Source organism: Somniosus microcephalus, chromosome 5 (assembly GCF_052327205.1).
Source record: "Somniosus microcephalus isolate GS21.2 chromosome 5, FLI_Smic_1.0, whole genome shotgun sequence".
Classification (NCBI taxonomy): domain Eukaryota; kingdom Metazoa; phylum Chordata; class Chondrichthyes; order Squaliformes; family Somniosidae; genus Somniosus; species Somniosus microcephalus.
In genome coordinates, this window is record NC_140991.1 from 95,673,486 (window position 1) to 95,691,312 (window position 17,827).

Sequence of the window (17,827 nt, forward strand, 5' to 3'; positions counted from 1 at the left end):
CAACCTACCAGACCAGCAGTGGGAAACTGTGCTCCCTGACGTGTTGCATTCCATTAGGTCTCTTCTTTCTACGTCTTCCAATGTCACTTCTCATGAGCGATTCTTCAGATTCCAGCGTCGCTCCACTCATGGGACGTCCCTACCATTATGGTTGGCAGCTCCCGGCCCCGTGCTGCTCCAAAGATTCGTCCGATCTTCCAAAAACGATCCCCTCATCAACGAGGTGGAACTAACAGACGTTAATCCCACATATGCGCACGTGCGGTACCCTGATGGCCGGGAGCCCACCGTTTCACTCCGAGATCTGGCTCCCTGTCCAACCGGTCCCACGGATCCGACTGATAGAGGGACTCATAGTAATGATGGCTACACTCTGCGCCCCTTTGAGGATGACACCCTACCTGGGACATCAAGGGATCTGCCAGCTACTCCACCGGATCAACTCAGGGAGCCGAGCGCTCCCCACGGGATGGCCACCCAAAGCCAGGACGCCGGTCAATCCCCGGCTACCAAACAAGATGAAGCCAGCTTTGCGCCTGCGGGGACCCGCACCCGGAGTCACAATCTCCCCAGTCCCCCTCAGGTCGATCAAGGCGACACGGGCCCTATCGATCTACCAGTACGGACCAAGCGACCCAGGGACCAAGACACGGTCCGAGGAGACTTGCCTTCCAGCCACAAACAAAGATCTAAGAGACTGCGGCTATTCGTGGTCCATCTAGTCCGCTAGAAGGAAGTCGTCGGACTTCCAAATATTTCAGGCAGGAAGAATGTCATGAATCTTATCATTCATGAAGAAATGACTCATGAAATAACACTGGGCAGCCAGCTGGTGGCGCCATCCAAGGAGTATAAATACTCAGGCATGGGCCTAGCTTGCCCAGGACGTTTTTGTAACCAGGAAGTAGTGATGTAACTAGAATCTCATGGTTGTGAAACAGTTGATTAAAGCATTGTTTTATACTCAACCAAGTGCTGAGTGAGCTTTCTTATGTCAACTATTATCAGTAAAAGCTGAAGGTGATATAAAACATTCTACTTGCACACTCCTTGTATACACCTTTCATGATACACACCATTATTTCTGACTCATTTTTAGCAATACAATGAGACTGATATTTATCTGATCTGTGTGTATGCCTATATAATATATTTCTATTCCACATACACATAATTTGTGAATTTATTTTGAAAACACATGTTGGTGGTACTTTTATGTTTTATAATTTAGCAAAATTCTCATTTTAGTTAGAAAGAAAGAAGAAAGAAAGACTTGCATTTATATAGCGCCTTTCACGACCACCGGAGTCTCAAAGTGCTTTACAGCCAATGAAGTACTTTTTGAAGTGACGTCACTGTTGTAATGTGGGAAACGCGGCAGCCAATTTGCGCACAGCAAGCTCTCACAAACAGCAAAGTGATAATGATCAGATAATCTGTTTTTGTTATGTTGGTTGAGGGATAAGTATTGGCCAGAACTCCGGGGATAACGCCCCTGCTTTTCTTCGAAATAGTGCCATGGGATCTTTTACGTCCACCTGAGAGAGCAGACGGGGCCTCGGTTTAACGTCTCATCTGACAGTGCAGCACTCCCTCAGCCCTGCACTGGAGTGTCAGCCTAGCTTTATATGCTCAAGTCCCCGGAGTGGGACTTTGGTACTTTGGAAACACATTCGCTTTTTAGCTCTTGAATCTGATCCATTTTTTGCATTGAACATACATCACTTACTAACATGGCAGAAAAAGGGGGAAACTCCTTTAGAGCAAGCATAAAATAGCCTTTATAGGATGAGCACATAAACTATATATCATACCCATTAGCTGTGATCAGTAAATGATGGCAAATGAGATATCAGGCGGATGTGGAACATGAGAATGGACTTTTTCACAGCAATGCCAAATCGCCTGATAACCCACAATTATAATTTATTTTCTTTACTCATTTGTCACTGCACACATATAAATGCTTGTGATCTCAGTTACTGGAAAGTCTGACCTGCTGAGTTTTTCCAGCATTTTCTGTTGTTATTTCACAAGCATTTATATGTGTGCAGTGACAAATGAATAAAGAAAATTTAGTTTAGTTTCTAGGTCACTGCTAGGTTTCAAGCTGCAATTTTTCTGGTCAAATTAAACAGTTAAATGTTTTCACACATAAGGCAGCATCCATTCCACTCTGGTTGTAAAGTAGTCTAGCGTAATCTCTGGTTAGTGACATTCTTGTTAATTAACTGTGTACTTTCCACAACTGGTAAAACCTGATTTGTGTCATTTCTGCTAAACAAACACTGCACCACAAAACTATTGTCCGCTTAATTGGTCTTCACTGGTACTTTAGGAAAACAAAGTGCACAGTTTCAGGTGTCAGACTGGATGTCTTAATAAATAGGGCTAATCACCATTTATTTGTCCTTTTCTGAATGGCTGAATGAGTCATGTAAAAGCCTGTTCTACAAGAACGTATAATATTGGAAAAGGTACATTGAATGGAGGCAGCTGGTGATCCCCTAAGGCGTCTTGTGTTACATGTTTTGATCTAATACAGCCAGAAAGTGGGCACACTGTAGGAAACCCAAAGTATTTTTGTGACCACAGAAGATAACTTAATTTCATCATCAAGTCCTTGGATTTGTAAGAAATGCAAAACACTTGAACAAATCTCAATAGTCGAAGGATTGTGAAATGGCGTGAGTTATCAAGCAACATTACATGAAGCAAAGTTAAGCATGTACCATAGGAAAATTGATATACGGATGGAGAAAGCAATCCCAGCACAGTGAGAGCACGCATTGGTGCAAATAACTTGCCTTCTATCATAATACATAGTCAGCTAATTTAACTATTTTTTTCAACGCTTCTGGCAATTAGCACTTGACATGCTGGGAGTGCCAAGGGGGACCAGGGACCAGATTATTGGGCACTAGCAAGCTACTGAAGGGCTGCTGCCTATCCTTAAAGTTGGGCCAGCTTATCGACAAAAATGATGATTTAGGATAGAACAGCCCTGATGGGAGGAGGCTTGAGTGGAGCATAAACGCCGGCATGGACTGGTTGGGCCGAATGGCCTGTTTCTGTGCTGTATATCCTATCTAATCCTATGTAAGCCCCAGACACAGAATTACTTTTGGAGGTCAAGCAAATGAAGAGCAGCCCTATTAGAAGGCAAGGGACACCCAGGAGGAAAATTGAACATTTGTTGACTGCTCTCACCATTGAAAAACAACAAACATCCCCACTTCTGACCTTATGACGGAGGGAAAGTCATTGATGAAGCAGCTGAAGATGGTTGGGCTCAGGAGGTTACCCTAAGGAACAACTGCAGTGATATTCTGGGTATGAGGTGATTGGCCTCCAACAACCACAACTATCATCCTTTGTGCCAGATATGACTCCAGCCACTGAAGAGTTTTATCCTGATCCCATTGACTTCAGTTTTACTAAGGCTCCTTGGTGCCACACTCAGTGAAATGGTGCCTTGATGTCAAGAGCAGTTAATCTCCCCTCACTTCTGGAATTCAGCTCGTGTCCATGTTTGGAGCAAGGCTGCAATGAGGTCTGGAGCCGAGTGATCCTGGCGGAACTCAAACTGCACATCGGTGAGCAGGTTGTTGGTGAGTAAGTGCCACTTGAAACCACTGTTGATGAATTCTTCCATCACTTTGCTGATTATTGGGAGTGGGCTGATAGGGTGGTAATTGGCCAGATGGAATTTGTCCTGCTTTTTGTAGACAGGACATAACCTGGGCAATTTTCCACATTGTTGGATAAATGCCAGTGTTGTACCTGTCCTGGAACAATTGAGCTAGGAGAACGACTAGTTCTGGGGCACTGGTCTTCAGCACTACAGGTGGGATGTTGTTGGGCCCCATAGGCTTTACTGTATCCAGTGAATGCTGCCATTTCCTGATATTACATAGAATGAATCAAATTAACTGAAGACTTGCATCTGTGATAGTGGGGACTTCAGGAGGAGGCCAAGAATGATCATTCACTCGACCATTCTGGATGAAGACGGCTGTCACAGCTTCAGCCCTGTCATTTATACCCATGTGCTGGACTCCACCATTGTTAAGCACGGGGTTGTTCAGGAGCGTCCTCCTCCCATTAGATGATTAATTATCCACCATCGTTTGCAACTGGATGTGGCAGGATTGCAGAATCATTGGTTGTGGCATTGCTTAGCTCTGCCTATCACATGCTGCTTTCGCTGTTTAGCGGCATGTAATCTTGTGTTGTAGCTTCACCAGGTTGGCACCTCATTTCAGATATACCCAGTGCTCCTCCTGGCATGCTCTTCTAAACTTTGCATTGAACCAGATTTGGTCATCTGGCTTGATGGTGATGGAGGATTGAGGCATATGCCAGGCCATGAGGTTACAGATTATGATGGCATACAATTCTCTTGCTGCTGATGGCCCACAGCACTTTATGGCTGCTCAGTTATGAGCTGTTAGATCTTTACTTAATCTATCCATTTAGCATGGTGGTAGTGACACACAATATGATGGAGGACATAGGTTATTCCCTCATGTTGGTTCTCTCACTACCTGCCGCAAGTCAATCTGGACTTGCTATGTCCTTCAGGACTAGGCCGGCTCAGTCAGTGGAGGTACTACCAAGCCACTCTTGGTAATGGACTTTGAAGTTCCCCACCCAGAATACATTCTATGCTCTTGCTGCCTTTACTGCTTGCTGCAAGTGTGGTTAACATGGAGGAGTACTGATTCATCAGCTGAGGAATGGCAGTAGGTGGCAATCAGCAGGAGGTTTCCTTGCCCATATTTGACCTAAAGCCATGAGACTTTATGGGGTATGGAGTCAGTGTTGGAGTCTCCCAGGGCCAATTCCTGCCTCCCTCCCTCCCGCCCACCAACTGTATTCCACTGTGCCCCCACTTCTGTTGGGTCTGTCCTGCCAGTGCGACAAATCATACTCAGGGATGGTGATGGAAGAGTCTGAGTCGTTGGCTGATAGTTATGATTCTGTGAGTATGACCATGTCAATCTGCTGCTTGACTAGTCTGTGGGACAGTTCTCCCAATTTTGGCAGCAGTCCCCAGAGGTTAGTGAAGAGGACTTTTCAGGGTTGACTGGGCTCAGTTTGTCTTTGTCATATCTTTTGTCGATGCCGAAGTAGCAGCTGATTGATTCTTGATTTTTTTACTAGCAGTTTGGTACAACTCAGTAGTTTGCTAGACCACTTCAGAGGGCAGTTAAGAGTTAACCATGTTGGTATAGGTCTGAAGCCAGACCGAGTAAGGATGGGTTTTTAACAAGAATCTGACATCTTCATAATCACTTTTATTGATTAACAGTCCAGTAGCATAACCACTATGCTACTGTATCCAATGTTGATCCATTTGTGCATAATCAATGTATAGGAGCAAGTTGATGTAATGCATCATACAAATCATAGAATATATTATTACATAGTAGTAGTTCTCAACTATCCTCAAATCTCCACATTACCAGCTTCCTGTAGGTTCCTCCTCCTGAATAAATCAAATATTGCTTCCTCCTATGGAATGAGTTTCTTTCATGTCTGGGAATCCACTAATTGTTCCACATTGCCTTCTTCTTAAAACATAAGATCACAAGATACTTACAGGTGAGGAAGGCCAACTGACCCATCTTAATTCACGGTGTCAGCTGTGGCTCAGTTCGTAGCACTCTCACCTCTCAGTCAGAAGGCTGTGGGTTCAATTCCTACTCCAAGAGACTTGAGCACAAAAATCTCGGCTGACACTCCAGTGCAGTACTGAAGGGGTGCTGCCTTTTGGATGAAACGTTAAACCAAGGCTCCGTCAGCTTTCTCAGGTGGATGTAAAAGATCCCATGGCACTATATTGAAGAAGAGCAGGGGAGTTCTGTCCTGGACAATATTTATCCCTCAATTAACATCACTAAAACAGATTATCTGGTCATTATCATATTGCTGTTTGTGTGAGCTTGCTGTGTCCAAATTGGCTGCCGCCGTACAACAGTGACTACACTTCAAAAGTTCTTCATTGGCTGTAAAGCATTTTGGGCATCTTGAGGTTGTGAAAAGTGTTATATAAATGAAAGTCTGTCTTTCTTTCTTTCATCCAGAACAACCCTACATCCCTCCTTTGCAGCACCAGTACTTAGCAAGCCCAACAAGAGAGGGGCGGTTCTGGACTAAGTTTTAGTGAATGAAGCTGGGCAGGTGGAAGGGGTATCAGTGGGAGAGCATTTTGGTGGTAGTGATCATAATTCAGTTAGATTTAGTGTAGTTATGGAAAAGGACAAAGATAGACCAGGAGTAAAAGTTCTCAATTGGGGAAAGGCCGATTTTACTAAGCTGAGATGTGATTAACAAAAGTGGACTGGAAACAGCTGCTTGAAGATAACTAAGTGTCAGAGCAGTGGGAGGCATTCAAGGAGGAGATAGTTAGGGTTCAGAGCATATATATTCCCACAAAGAAAAAGGTTGGGACTCCCAAATCTAGAGCCCCCTGGATGTCAAGGAGCATACAGGGTAGGTTAAGGCAAAAAAGGAAAGCTTTTGTCAGATACCGAGAGCTCAATACTGCAGAAAGCCTAGAGTATAGAAAGTGCAGGGGTGAAATTAAATAGGAAATTAGAAAAGCAAATAGAGGGCATGAAAAAAATATTGGCAAATAAAATCAAGGAAAACTCAAAGATGTTTTATAAATACATAAAGAGCAAGAAGATAACTAAAGAAAGAGTAGGGCCTATTAGAGACCAAAAAGGTAACCTGTGTCTGGAGGTGGAAGGCGTGGGTATGATTCTTAATGAATACTTTGCATCTGTCTTCAGAAAAGAGAGAAACGATGCAGACATTGTAGTTAAGGAGGAGGAGTGTTGTAGGGTTCTCAAAATTCCCACATTCCCCAAAGTTATTAAATAAAGGGACCCTGAAGGACAAGTTATTAATAAGGGTACCCTAAAGGAAATGGCTTCTGGATCTTGTGGCAGAAACCTGCAAGATTGAAAGCAGGACCCTGCAAAACAGCAGGTCAAGTTCAAAAAGGCTTTGAAAAACCTGACATGCCTGCGCCTGTGGGAGACTTGTTATTTTTGAAGCCAGACAACTAGATAATACAGAATACGCATTCTTTATTTTGAAACAAATCAACTCAGGAAAGACATAATCTTGAACCCATCAAACCTTTGCATAAATAATCACTTACAGTTTAAACTGGCTACCAAGCCAGGAAGATACCAATTCACATTATGCATAACAAACACCAAGACATTAAAGCCATTTAGCAACGAGACAACCACCCCAAAAGCAGTTAAGGGGGATTATTAATATGATTTTCCCCTCGTTGTGCCGTGTGTTCCCCATTCTTAATTAAGTGTACTTTTGTATGCCTGTAACTATTCCAGTAATTTTCAGTGTTGTGATTTTATTGTGCCTTTAATAAAATACAGTTATCTTGCACCAAACCAGTTGTCTACTCCAATTTGTATCGCAGCCTGTACCTAAGTCCAGAGTCTAGAACCACAGGGGTGTGGGAGCGATTCAAACCGCTCAAAACAGTCAGGGGCAAGCTGACTGCGGACACCAAAAACCCCTACAGTGTGAAATATTAGATCATCAGATAAATATAGTGAGAGAAGAAATATTAAGGGGTTTAGCATCATTGAAAGTAGATAAATCATCAGGCCCGGATGAAGTATATCCCAGGCTGTTAAGAGAAGCAAGGGAGGAAATAGCGGAGGCTCTGACCGTCATTTTCCAATCCCCTCTGGCTACAGGTGTGGTGCCAGAGGACTGGAGGACTGCTAATGTTGTGCTGTTGTTTAAAAAGGGAGAAAGGGATAGACCGAGTAATTAAAGGCCAGTCAGCCTAACCTCAGTGGGTGGACAAATTATTGCAAAAAATTCTGAGGGAATGTATAAATCATCATTCAGAAAGGCACGGATTAATCAGGAACAGTCAGCATGGATTTGTTAAGGGTAGGTTGTGTCTGACTAACTTGATTGAATTTTTTGAGGAGGTAACAAGGAGGTTCGATGAGGGTAGTGCATTTAATGTAGTTTACATGGATTTTTGCAAGGCTTTTGACAAGTTCCCACATGGCAGACTGGTCAGAAAAGTAAAAGCCCATGGGATCCAAGGGAAAGTGGCAAGTTGGATCCAAAAAAGGCTCCATGGCAGGAAGCAAAGGGTAATGGTCGACAGGTGTTTTTGTGACAGGAAGGGTGTATCCATTGGGGTTCCGCAGGGCTCAGCACTAGGTCGCTTGCTTTTTGTGGTATATATCAATGATTTAGACTTCAATGTAGCAGGCATGATTAAGAAATTTGTGGATACAAAACTTGGCCATGTGGTTGATAGTGAGGAAGAAAGCTGTAGACTGCAGGAAGATATTAATGGACTGGTCTGCTGGACAGAAAAGTGGCAAATTCAATCTGGAGAAGTGTGAGGTAATGCATTTGGGAAGGGCTAACAAGGCAAGGGAATACACAATAAATGGTAGGAAACTGAGAAGTGTAGAGGAACAGAGGACCTTGGAGTGCATGTCCACAGATCCCTGAAGGTAGCAGGACAGGTAGATAAGGTGGTTAAGAAGGCATATGGGATACTTTCCTTTATTAGCTGAGGCATAGAATATAACAGTAGGGATGTTATGCTTGAACTGTGAACTAGTTAGGCCACAGCTAGAGTACCGTGTGCAGTTCTGATCACCACATTACAGAAAGGATGTGGTTTTTTAAAATTCATCCACGGGCTGTGGGCGTCGCTGACAACAACAACAATTTATATTTATACAGCACCTTTAACATAGTAAAACGTCCCAAGGCGCTTCACAGGAGTATTATAAGACAAAAAAAATTAACACTGAGCCTCATAAAGAATTAGGGCAGATGACCAAAAGCTTGGTCAAAAAGGTAGGTTTTAAGAAGCATCTTAAAGAAGGAAAAAGAGGCAGAGAAGTGGAGAGGTTTAGGGAGGGAATTCCAGAGCTTAGGGCCTAGGCATCTGAAGGCACGGCCACCAATGGTTGAGTGATTATAATCAGTGATGCTCAGGAGGGCTGAATTTGAGAAGCGCAAATATCTTGGGGGGTTGTGGGGCTGAAGGAGATTACAGAGATAGGGAGGGGTGAGGCCATGGAGGGATTTGAAAACAAGGATGAGAATTTTGTAATTGAGACATTGCTTAACTGGGAGCCAATGTAGGTCAGTGAGCACAGGGGTGATGGGTGAACGGGACTTGGTGCGAGTTAGGACATGGGCAGCCGAGTTTTGGATGACCGCAAGTTTAAGTAGGGTAGAATGTGGGAGGCCAGCTAGGAGTGCATTGGAATAGTCAAGTCTAGAGGTAACAAAGGGTTGAGTGTTTCAGCAGCAGATGAGTTGAGGCAGGGACGGAGACGGGAAATGTTACAGAGGTGGAAATAGGCGGTCTTAGTTATGCCACAGATATGTGGTCGGAAGCTCATTTCAGGGTCAAATATGACATCAAGGTTGCAAACAGTGTGGTTCAGCCTCAAACAGATGCAAGGAAGAGCGATGGAGTCAGTGGCTAAGGAATGGAGTTTGTGGCGGGGTCCGAAGACAATGGCTTTGGTCTTGCCAATATTTAATTGGAGAAGGCCAGCATTTATTGCCCATCCCTAATTGCCCTTAACTGAGTGTAAGATCTTAATGAACTCTCAGAGTTCTTGAACAAGACACCAATAGACAGCTGCCAGTGTGTTTGAGCAATAGATCAAGATTTATTAACTTTACAGCGTAATCAATACTTAACAGCAGGCAATAGTTTTAACGAGTAGCTCGCAGCCCTTGGTCTCTAGAACCTCTCAGACACAGATGACATTGTCTTAAGTCTGTTCCTTTGTTCTCGCGGTAAGTCTGTGTAAAGTTGTTCTTTGAGTATTGAGGTTTTAACCCTTTTCTTATCAAAAGTTGGTTTGGCCAGTGCCCATATATGGTCTTTAACAAAATCACCTTTTATAATTGGTTCTAATGGTCAAAATACCATTGTCACTCAGACTAAGGTTAACATCTTGGCCACTCCTTTTTCAGTACTTTTCCACAACCCTATCCTGCTGTCTTGTTATTTTGTTTGTAGTTCTTCACCCCGTTGGAATTTACCATATCTCTTTACAGGAAACTTTGGTTTATCCGGAGGTTGTAGTCCGGAATACTCGATCTAATGGCAAAAATCAGGAGCCGTTTTCTGTAAGTTTTTTTTAGATCTCGTTCTTTTTTTTCCCCAGTCAGCCACTGCTAGGTCTGTAGCTATAGCAACAGCTTCAGCTAGAGATGCTTGCAGCTGCAGCCGAGTCTGCTAAGCAACAGTGTTTGTTGTCAGATACGGAGATGAAAACCTCCATATGCTTCAACATTAACTTTGTATGTCTGGCAGTTTTGATAGATCGGCAACACGCCAGTCCCGTCGCTGCCGGATATCACAAAGTTTCCTGTAATTTCTAGCTTCAGGCAGTACAAGGCCTTTCTATACCAAGGGCTCAGCCCATGTCAGCGCTGTTTCACTAGTCGTGACGGTGTCCAGACTATCTCACTTCAATCTACCAGATGGATACCTTAACTTCCATGATCTCTCTCATTTTATGTCCTTATACTAATTATCCTTTAAATATTGTTGAAATTAGTTTTGTTAAGCAAACTCTAATTTCTACTTAGCGTTAGGATATGACATTTAACAATTTAACCTTCACTCGCAGCCTGTGGCTGTTTGTTATCAGGACTTAGTCAAAACTGCTTTTGACTGTCCTTGTAGCTGCATTCTGAACAAGTCTTAGCATTTTAGTTACCCAGGAGTAATTATGGGTAATATTATTTGGTCAATGGCTACGCTTGAATTTCTATGTATATGATTCTCGTCTGCTAAATATCTCTAAATATCAGCATTTCGTACATGAGTGACTTGCTAGGCTATTTCAGAGGGCTGTTTAGAGTCAACCACATTGCTGGGTCTGGAGTCACATATAGGCCAGACTGGGTAAGGATGGCAGATTTCCTTCCCTAAAAGACATTAGTGAACCAGATGGATTTTTGCGACAATCCAATAGCTTCATGGCCACCATTACTGATACTAGCTTTTTATTCCAGATTTATTTATTAACAACATTTAATTTCCCCAGCTGCCATGGTGGGATTTAAAACTCATGTTCTAACTGATCATTAGTTCAGGCCTCTGGATTAATAGTACCAGTAACAAAACCACTATGCTATCGTTCCCTTAATTACACTGGAGAGGGTACAGAGGAGATTTACAAGGATGTTGCCAGGACTGGAGAATTTTAGCTATGAGGAAAGATTGGATAGGCTGGGGTTGTTTTCTTTGGAACAGAGGAGGCTGAGAGGAGACTTAATTGAGGTGTAAAAAATTATGAGGGGCCTAGATAGAGTGGATAGGAAGGACCTATTTCCCTTCGCAGAGAGGTCAATAACTAGAGGACATAGATTTAAAGTAATTGGTAGAAGGATTAGAGGGGAGTTGAGGAGAACTTTTTTCATCCAGAGTGTGGTGGGGGTCTGGAACTCACTGCCTGAAAGGGTGGCAGAGGCAGAAACCCTCATTGCATTTAAAAAGTACTTGGATATGCACTTTAAGTGCTGTAACCTACAAGGCTACGGACCAAGAGCAGGAAAGTGGGATTAGGCTGGATAGCTCTTTTTCGGCCGGGCCAGACACAATGGGCCAAATGGCCTCCCTCTGTGTTGTAAATTTCTATGATTCTACAATTCTATGATTCTATCTAATTGTTTCTTAAAGGATTTCATTGTTTTCATCTCCATCATTCTGCTTGGAAGTCCATTCCAAGTGTTGACCCAACAACCTCCTGATATCACTACTTTAAACTTGAATCCCCTTGTCCTACTCCCACTTTTTAATTTTATGTAGTATTCGGATTAATTTTTTGATATCATTTACTATCTTATATCTCTTCATAAGAACACCTCTCAGATACTTCCTTATCAGGCTGAAAAGCCCAAGTTTCTCTGATCCTTTCTGTAGGGTTCTCAAAATTCCCACATTCCCCAAAGTTATCAATAAATGGACCCTGAAGGATAAGTTTAATAAGGGTACCCTAAAGGAAATGGCTTCTGGACCTTGTGGCAGAAACCTGCAAGATTGAAAGCAGGACCCTGCAAAACAGCAGGTCAAGTTAAAAAAAAAGGCTTTGAAAAACCTGACATGCCAGCGCCTGTGAGAGACTTGTTATTTCTGAAGCCAGACAACTAGATAATACAGAATACGCATTCTTCATTTTGAAACAAATCAACTCAGGAAAGGCTTAATCTTGAACCCATCAAACCTTTGCATAAATAATCGGTTACAGTTCGAAGCAGCTACCAAGCCAGGAAGACACCGATTAACATTATGAATAACAAACACCCAAGATATTAGAGCAATTTAGCAATGAGACAACCACCCCAAAAGCAGTTAAGGTGAACAACTATAATCACTTTAATGAGCCCACCAAAAATCAGAACTAACCCTGATTTGGCGCACAGATAACGAACTCAGGAATAGTATAATTGTAGGCCCACTGGTAACCAAAGGCAAGCAGACTAAGGCAGGCGAGCAAGCAGAGAAGGGCAGCAAGAAAGCATTGGGGGACAAGCAGGCACACGCTCAGGTCCAGGTTACTCGAAACTCAAAGAAGCAGACCGGAAGGCTCACAGAACATCGCGGCGAAGAAGCACGGTGGGGCAGGCTCGACCGAAGATGACTAGGCCGCAACTACAGCCTTACACGAGGAATGACCATGAGCACCGCGGTAACAAAAGGGCCGGGTAAACCATACATTCAGATCATTACCACAGCACAGGTAACGATCTAGGCCACCGCGACCGAGCCGACACTGAAGACCGCCAACCAAACCCCAACCGCAACAAAACCTCGATGACCAGACCACCACCAGAAGAACAAAACCCGAAGTTTTCCACTCTACAAGATAAAGTACCCAATAAAGACTTTACTCCCTATCTCTAACAGAGAAATGAGGGTATTTTACTCAGACGAATCCACCACCACACCCTGCGACCACGTGGCGACGGCAGACCCCAAAGGACACAAAGAACAAACCCCAAAACCGCAACCGGCTTAATTGACAGGATTCAACCTGTCAAGAAACCCTTATTGGTGAGCATACTCCCTGGCCCCTTACAGCACAATTTAGTTAGATATTGGGGGTGGGGCAAGGGTAGGGGGATTATTAATGTGATTTTTCCCTCGTTGTGCCGTGTGTTCCCCATTCTTAATTAAGTATACCTTTATATGCCTGTAACTGTTCCAATAATTTTCAGTGTTGTAATTTTATTGTGCCTTTAATAAAATACAGTTTTCTTGCACCAAACCAGTTGTCTACTCCAATTTGTATCGCAGCCTGTACCTAAGTCTGGAGTCTAGAACCACAGAGGTGTGGGAGCAATTCATACCGCTCAAAACGATCAGGGGCAAGCTGACTGCGGACACCAAAAAACCCCTACAGAAATGGCGACTGCGGCAGGACTCTGTCAACAGGGGTGCAATACAGTAGACACTGATTTGGAAGAGCAAACTGTAATGGAAGAGAGGATTTCTAATTATGTATTCAGTAAAGTGAATATCACTAAGAAGTGGATCACTAATCTGTTAAAGGCTGGGCGTCCGGTAGATGCTGCAGCTAAATGGACAGAAGGGAAGGAGCATAAGAAATCCATAGAAAAGGCAGTCTGGCTGATGTGCTTCAAGAAACAAATCCAGCTTTTGGACAGGCTCGTTGAAGCACAGGCAGCCGAGATACGGGAGTCAGCCCTAGAAGTCCAAGACAGGACTCTAGCAGGGGAGAAGTTGCTGGTAGCATTGCTGGCCCTGAACCAGGAAAGGGTGCAGTTAATGGGGGAGCATAAGGCCATGCTGGAATATCTACAGTGTCAGGTCACCGAGGCCAAGAGCATAAGAACATAAGAACATAAGAAATAGGAGCAGGAGTAGGCCAATCGGCCCCTCGAGCCTGCTCCGTCATTCAATAAGATCATGACTGATCTGATCCTAACCGCCAATCTACTGTCACAGAACCATCTCCTGAATCTAACAGAATTAGATACACGAAATAGGAGCAGGATCAGGCTATATGGCCCCTGGGCCTGCTCCGCTACCCACAGGGCCATGTCTGATCCGAACCTAGACTCATGTCCAAATTCCTGCCCGCTCCCCGTAACCCTTATTTCCCTTTACTTCTAGGAAACTGTCTATTTCTGTTTTAAATTTATGTAATGATGTAGCTTCTACAGCTTTTTGGGGCAGCATATTCCATGGACCTACCACCCTCTGAGCGAAGTAGTTCCTCCTCATCTCAGTTTTGAAAGAGCAGCCCCTTATTCTAAGACTATGCCCCCTAGTTCTAGTTTCACCCATCATCGGGAACATCCTCCCCGCATCCACCCGATCCAACCCCTTCACAATCTTATATGTTTCAATAAGATCGCCTCTCATTCTTCTGAACGCCAATGAGTAGAGTCCCAATCTACTCAACCTCTCCTCATATGTCCATCCCCTCATCCCCGGGATTAACCGAGTGAACCTTCTTTGTACTGACTTGAGAGCAAGTATGTCTTTTCTTAAGTATGGACACCAAAACTGTATGCAGTATTCCAGGTGCGGTCTCACCAATACCTTGTACAACTGAAGCAATACCTCCCTATTTTTATATTCTATCCCCCTAGCAATGAAAGCCAACATTCCATTGGCCTTCTTAATCACTTGCTGCACCTGCATACTAACCTTTTGAGTTTCGTGCACCAGGACCCCCAGATCCCTTTGTACTTCAGTACTTTCCAGTTTCCTGCCATTAAGATAATAACTTGCTCTACGATTTTTCCTGCCAAAGTGCATAATCTTACACTTTCCAGTATTGTATTCCATCTGCCAAATCTCTGCCCACTTACTTAGCCTGTCTATGTCCCCTTGCAGGTTTTTTATGTCCTCCTCACTCACTACTTTCCCTCCCATCTTAGTATCATCTGCAAACTTTGATATGTTACACTCGGTCCCCTCCTCCAAATCGTTAATATAGATTGTAAAGAGTTGGGGACCCAGCACTGACCCCTGCGGAACACCACTAGTTACTGATTGCCAGTCTGAGAATGAACCATTTATCCCAACTCTCTGCCTTCTGTTAGATAGCCAATCCTCTATCCATGCCAGAATATTACCCCCAATCCCGTGATTTTTTATCTTAAGCAATAATCTTTTGTGTGGCACCTTGTCAAATGCCTTTTGGAAGTCTAAATACACTACGTCCACTGGTTCCCCTTTATCCACCCTATATGTTACTTCCTCAAAGAACTCCAGCAAATTTGTCAAACATGACTTCCCCTTCATAAAACCATGCTGCCTTTGTCCTATTAAATTATGATTATCCAAACGTCCTGTTACTGTCTCCTTATTAATGGACTCCAAAATTTTACCTACCACAGATGTTAGGCTAACCGGTCTATAGTTTCCAGCCTTCTGTCTACTGCCCTTTTTAAATAAGGGTGTTACATTAGCAGTTTTCCAGTCTGCCAGGACCTTTGCTGAGTCCAGGGAGTTTTGGAAAATTATTACCAATGCATCCACAATCCCTACCGCCACTTCCCTCAAGACCCTAGGATGTAAGCCATCAGGTCCAGGTGATTTATCCGCCTTGAGTCCCATTATTTTACCGAGTACCACTTCCTTAGTGATTTTGATCGTGTTTAGCTCCTCCCCCCCATAGCCCCATGTTTGTCCAGTGTTGGGATATTCTTAGTGTCCTCTACTGTAAAGACTGATACAAAATATTCATTCAGTGTTTTTGCCATCTCCATATTTCCCACCATTAATTTCCCGGTCTCATCCTCTAAGGGACCAACATTTACTTTAGCCACCCTTTTTCTTTTTATATAACTATAAAAACTCTTACTCTCTGTTTTTATATTTTTTGCTAATTTACTTTCATAATCTATCTTCCCTTTCTTAATGAGCAATGAGCTGAGGTTGCGGGAAAAGAATGCCCATCTAGCAAAACAAGTAAGAGAGCAGGAGGAGAAAGTAAAAGACAATGGCCCAGTAATTCCGGTCCCAACGCGTGAGTACGGACAGGGTACTCACGCGTGGGCCTGTTGGAAGTGCCGGATTTCAGCATGCACAGCGCATGCGCGGAAAATCAGCATTTCCTCTCCTCTGAACCAAGGGGTTAAGAGGCGGTTCCCTTGCGACGTTTGAGGCAGCGCGTACGCGTTGAACTTCGGTTTTTTTGACAGGTTTGTCCGTGCGTGAAGGCCTCCACTTTTTATGAATGTAAAAAGCAGACGTAAGGACTTAGTTTTATAAGGTAAGTGGTCTAATAATTAAAGTTAGAAAATTTTTTCCACAGGTTTATTATTTTTAAAGAATTTACAGTAAGGTAAGTGTATTTTTGGACCCGATTTCTTGAAAAACAATTTTTGGCAGAAATTTGAATAATTGTTTAAAATAGTTTTTTAAAGTTATTAATAGTTAATTTAATTATTGGAATGTTTTTTTAACTTTTATTTAAAGTTTAAGTAGTGTTTTGAGCGCCCGGACTTTTCATGAGTTTGACAGGTCTTATGTCTAACTCATGAATGGACTTTTGTAAACTCCCATTGGTTGCCCAGTGCTCACGGGATCCCAGCCAGCTCATCGCACTAAGTACGCTGCTGGATCACGCATGCACAGCGTGCCGGGAGCTGAACCGGGCCACAGACCGGAAATCCAATCAGGCCCAGTCTTCAAATGTCAGCGCGATATGTAAGTGTAGGTCGGGGGCTTGCACCCACGGGAAGCACCCGACCCGAATTTCTGGGCCATAAAGACAGCATACAAGATAGCAAGCGCACAGGGGTTCGAAGATGCAGATCACGGCCCCTGCAAGGAACAGATAGAGAATCTGAGCCTTGCTCTAAGAAAGGCAAAGGGCATGGTGTGCCTCATAAGCCTGAAGGCAACCCAGGCCGACTTTGCAGGGAACGAGGGGAGAACGGTTCAGACACCACGGGTAGTGCCAATGGACTACCCGGTTGAGGAACAGGAGGTCCCACGACCACCACCCATAGCGCCAGGATTCAGCGAGGTCTGGCAACAGGGGGGGTGGAGTTAGGGGTAGAAGCAGAGGTGGAAAAACCCCCGCAAGAGAGGCTGGGACCGGGGCCGATGTGCCCGGCCCAGCAGCGAAGGTTTGGCCCACCCACTCATGACGGGGAAGAGGGACCCCTCCAAAACCAGTTCGTAGTTCCCTATGGCATCCAACAGCATAGGGCTATGGTAAGCCACATACCAAAGCTCACAGAGAATGGGGACCCCTCGGTCCACTTCAGGGAAGTGGAACAGGCAGCCAGCATCAACGAGTGCGATGATGCCGAACAGGCCAAAATGCTGCTGTTCTCCCTGGAGGGTAAGCTCCTCCAGCCCCTTTCTGACCAGTGTAAGAAGGGACAGTGCGAGTATGGGGAGCTCAAGGAGGAAGTTCTTGAGGCCATGGGGATGAATGAGGGAAGTCCTTTCTCCCGAGTGGAGAAGACAGTGCAGCTTGCAGGGGAAACCCCGCAGGCTTTCGCAGACAGGTTGTGGCCGATGTATAGGAGTGCCTGTACAGGGGCACCTAACCGGGCTCACCTGGACCAGGATCAGCTGGCCCACTGGCTCCGTTGCTTGGTGGCAAACAGCTTGCCACAGGTCAGGGCCAAGGCGGAAGTCTGGTTCGACCCTAAGAATCCCCTGACTACCGAACTGACGGTGATCAGACAGTTGACCCTAGCCTACAGGAATGGTAGGGGAACCGATGCACACCCACCTAAGGGGAAGGTGCATGAAATAAAACCCTGACAGGGT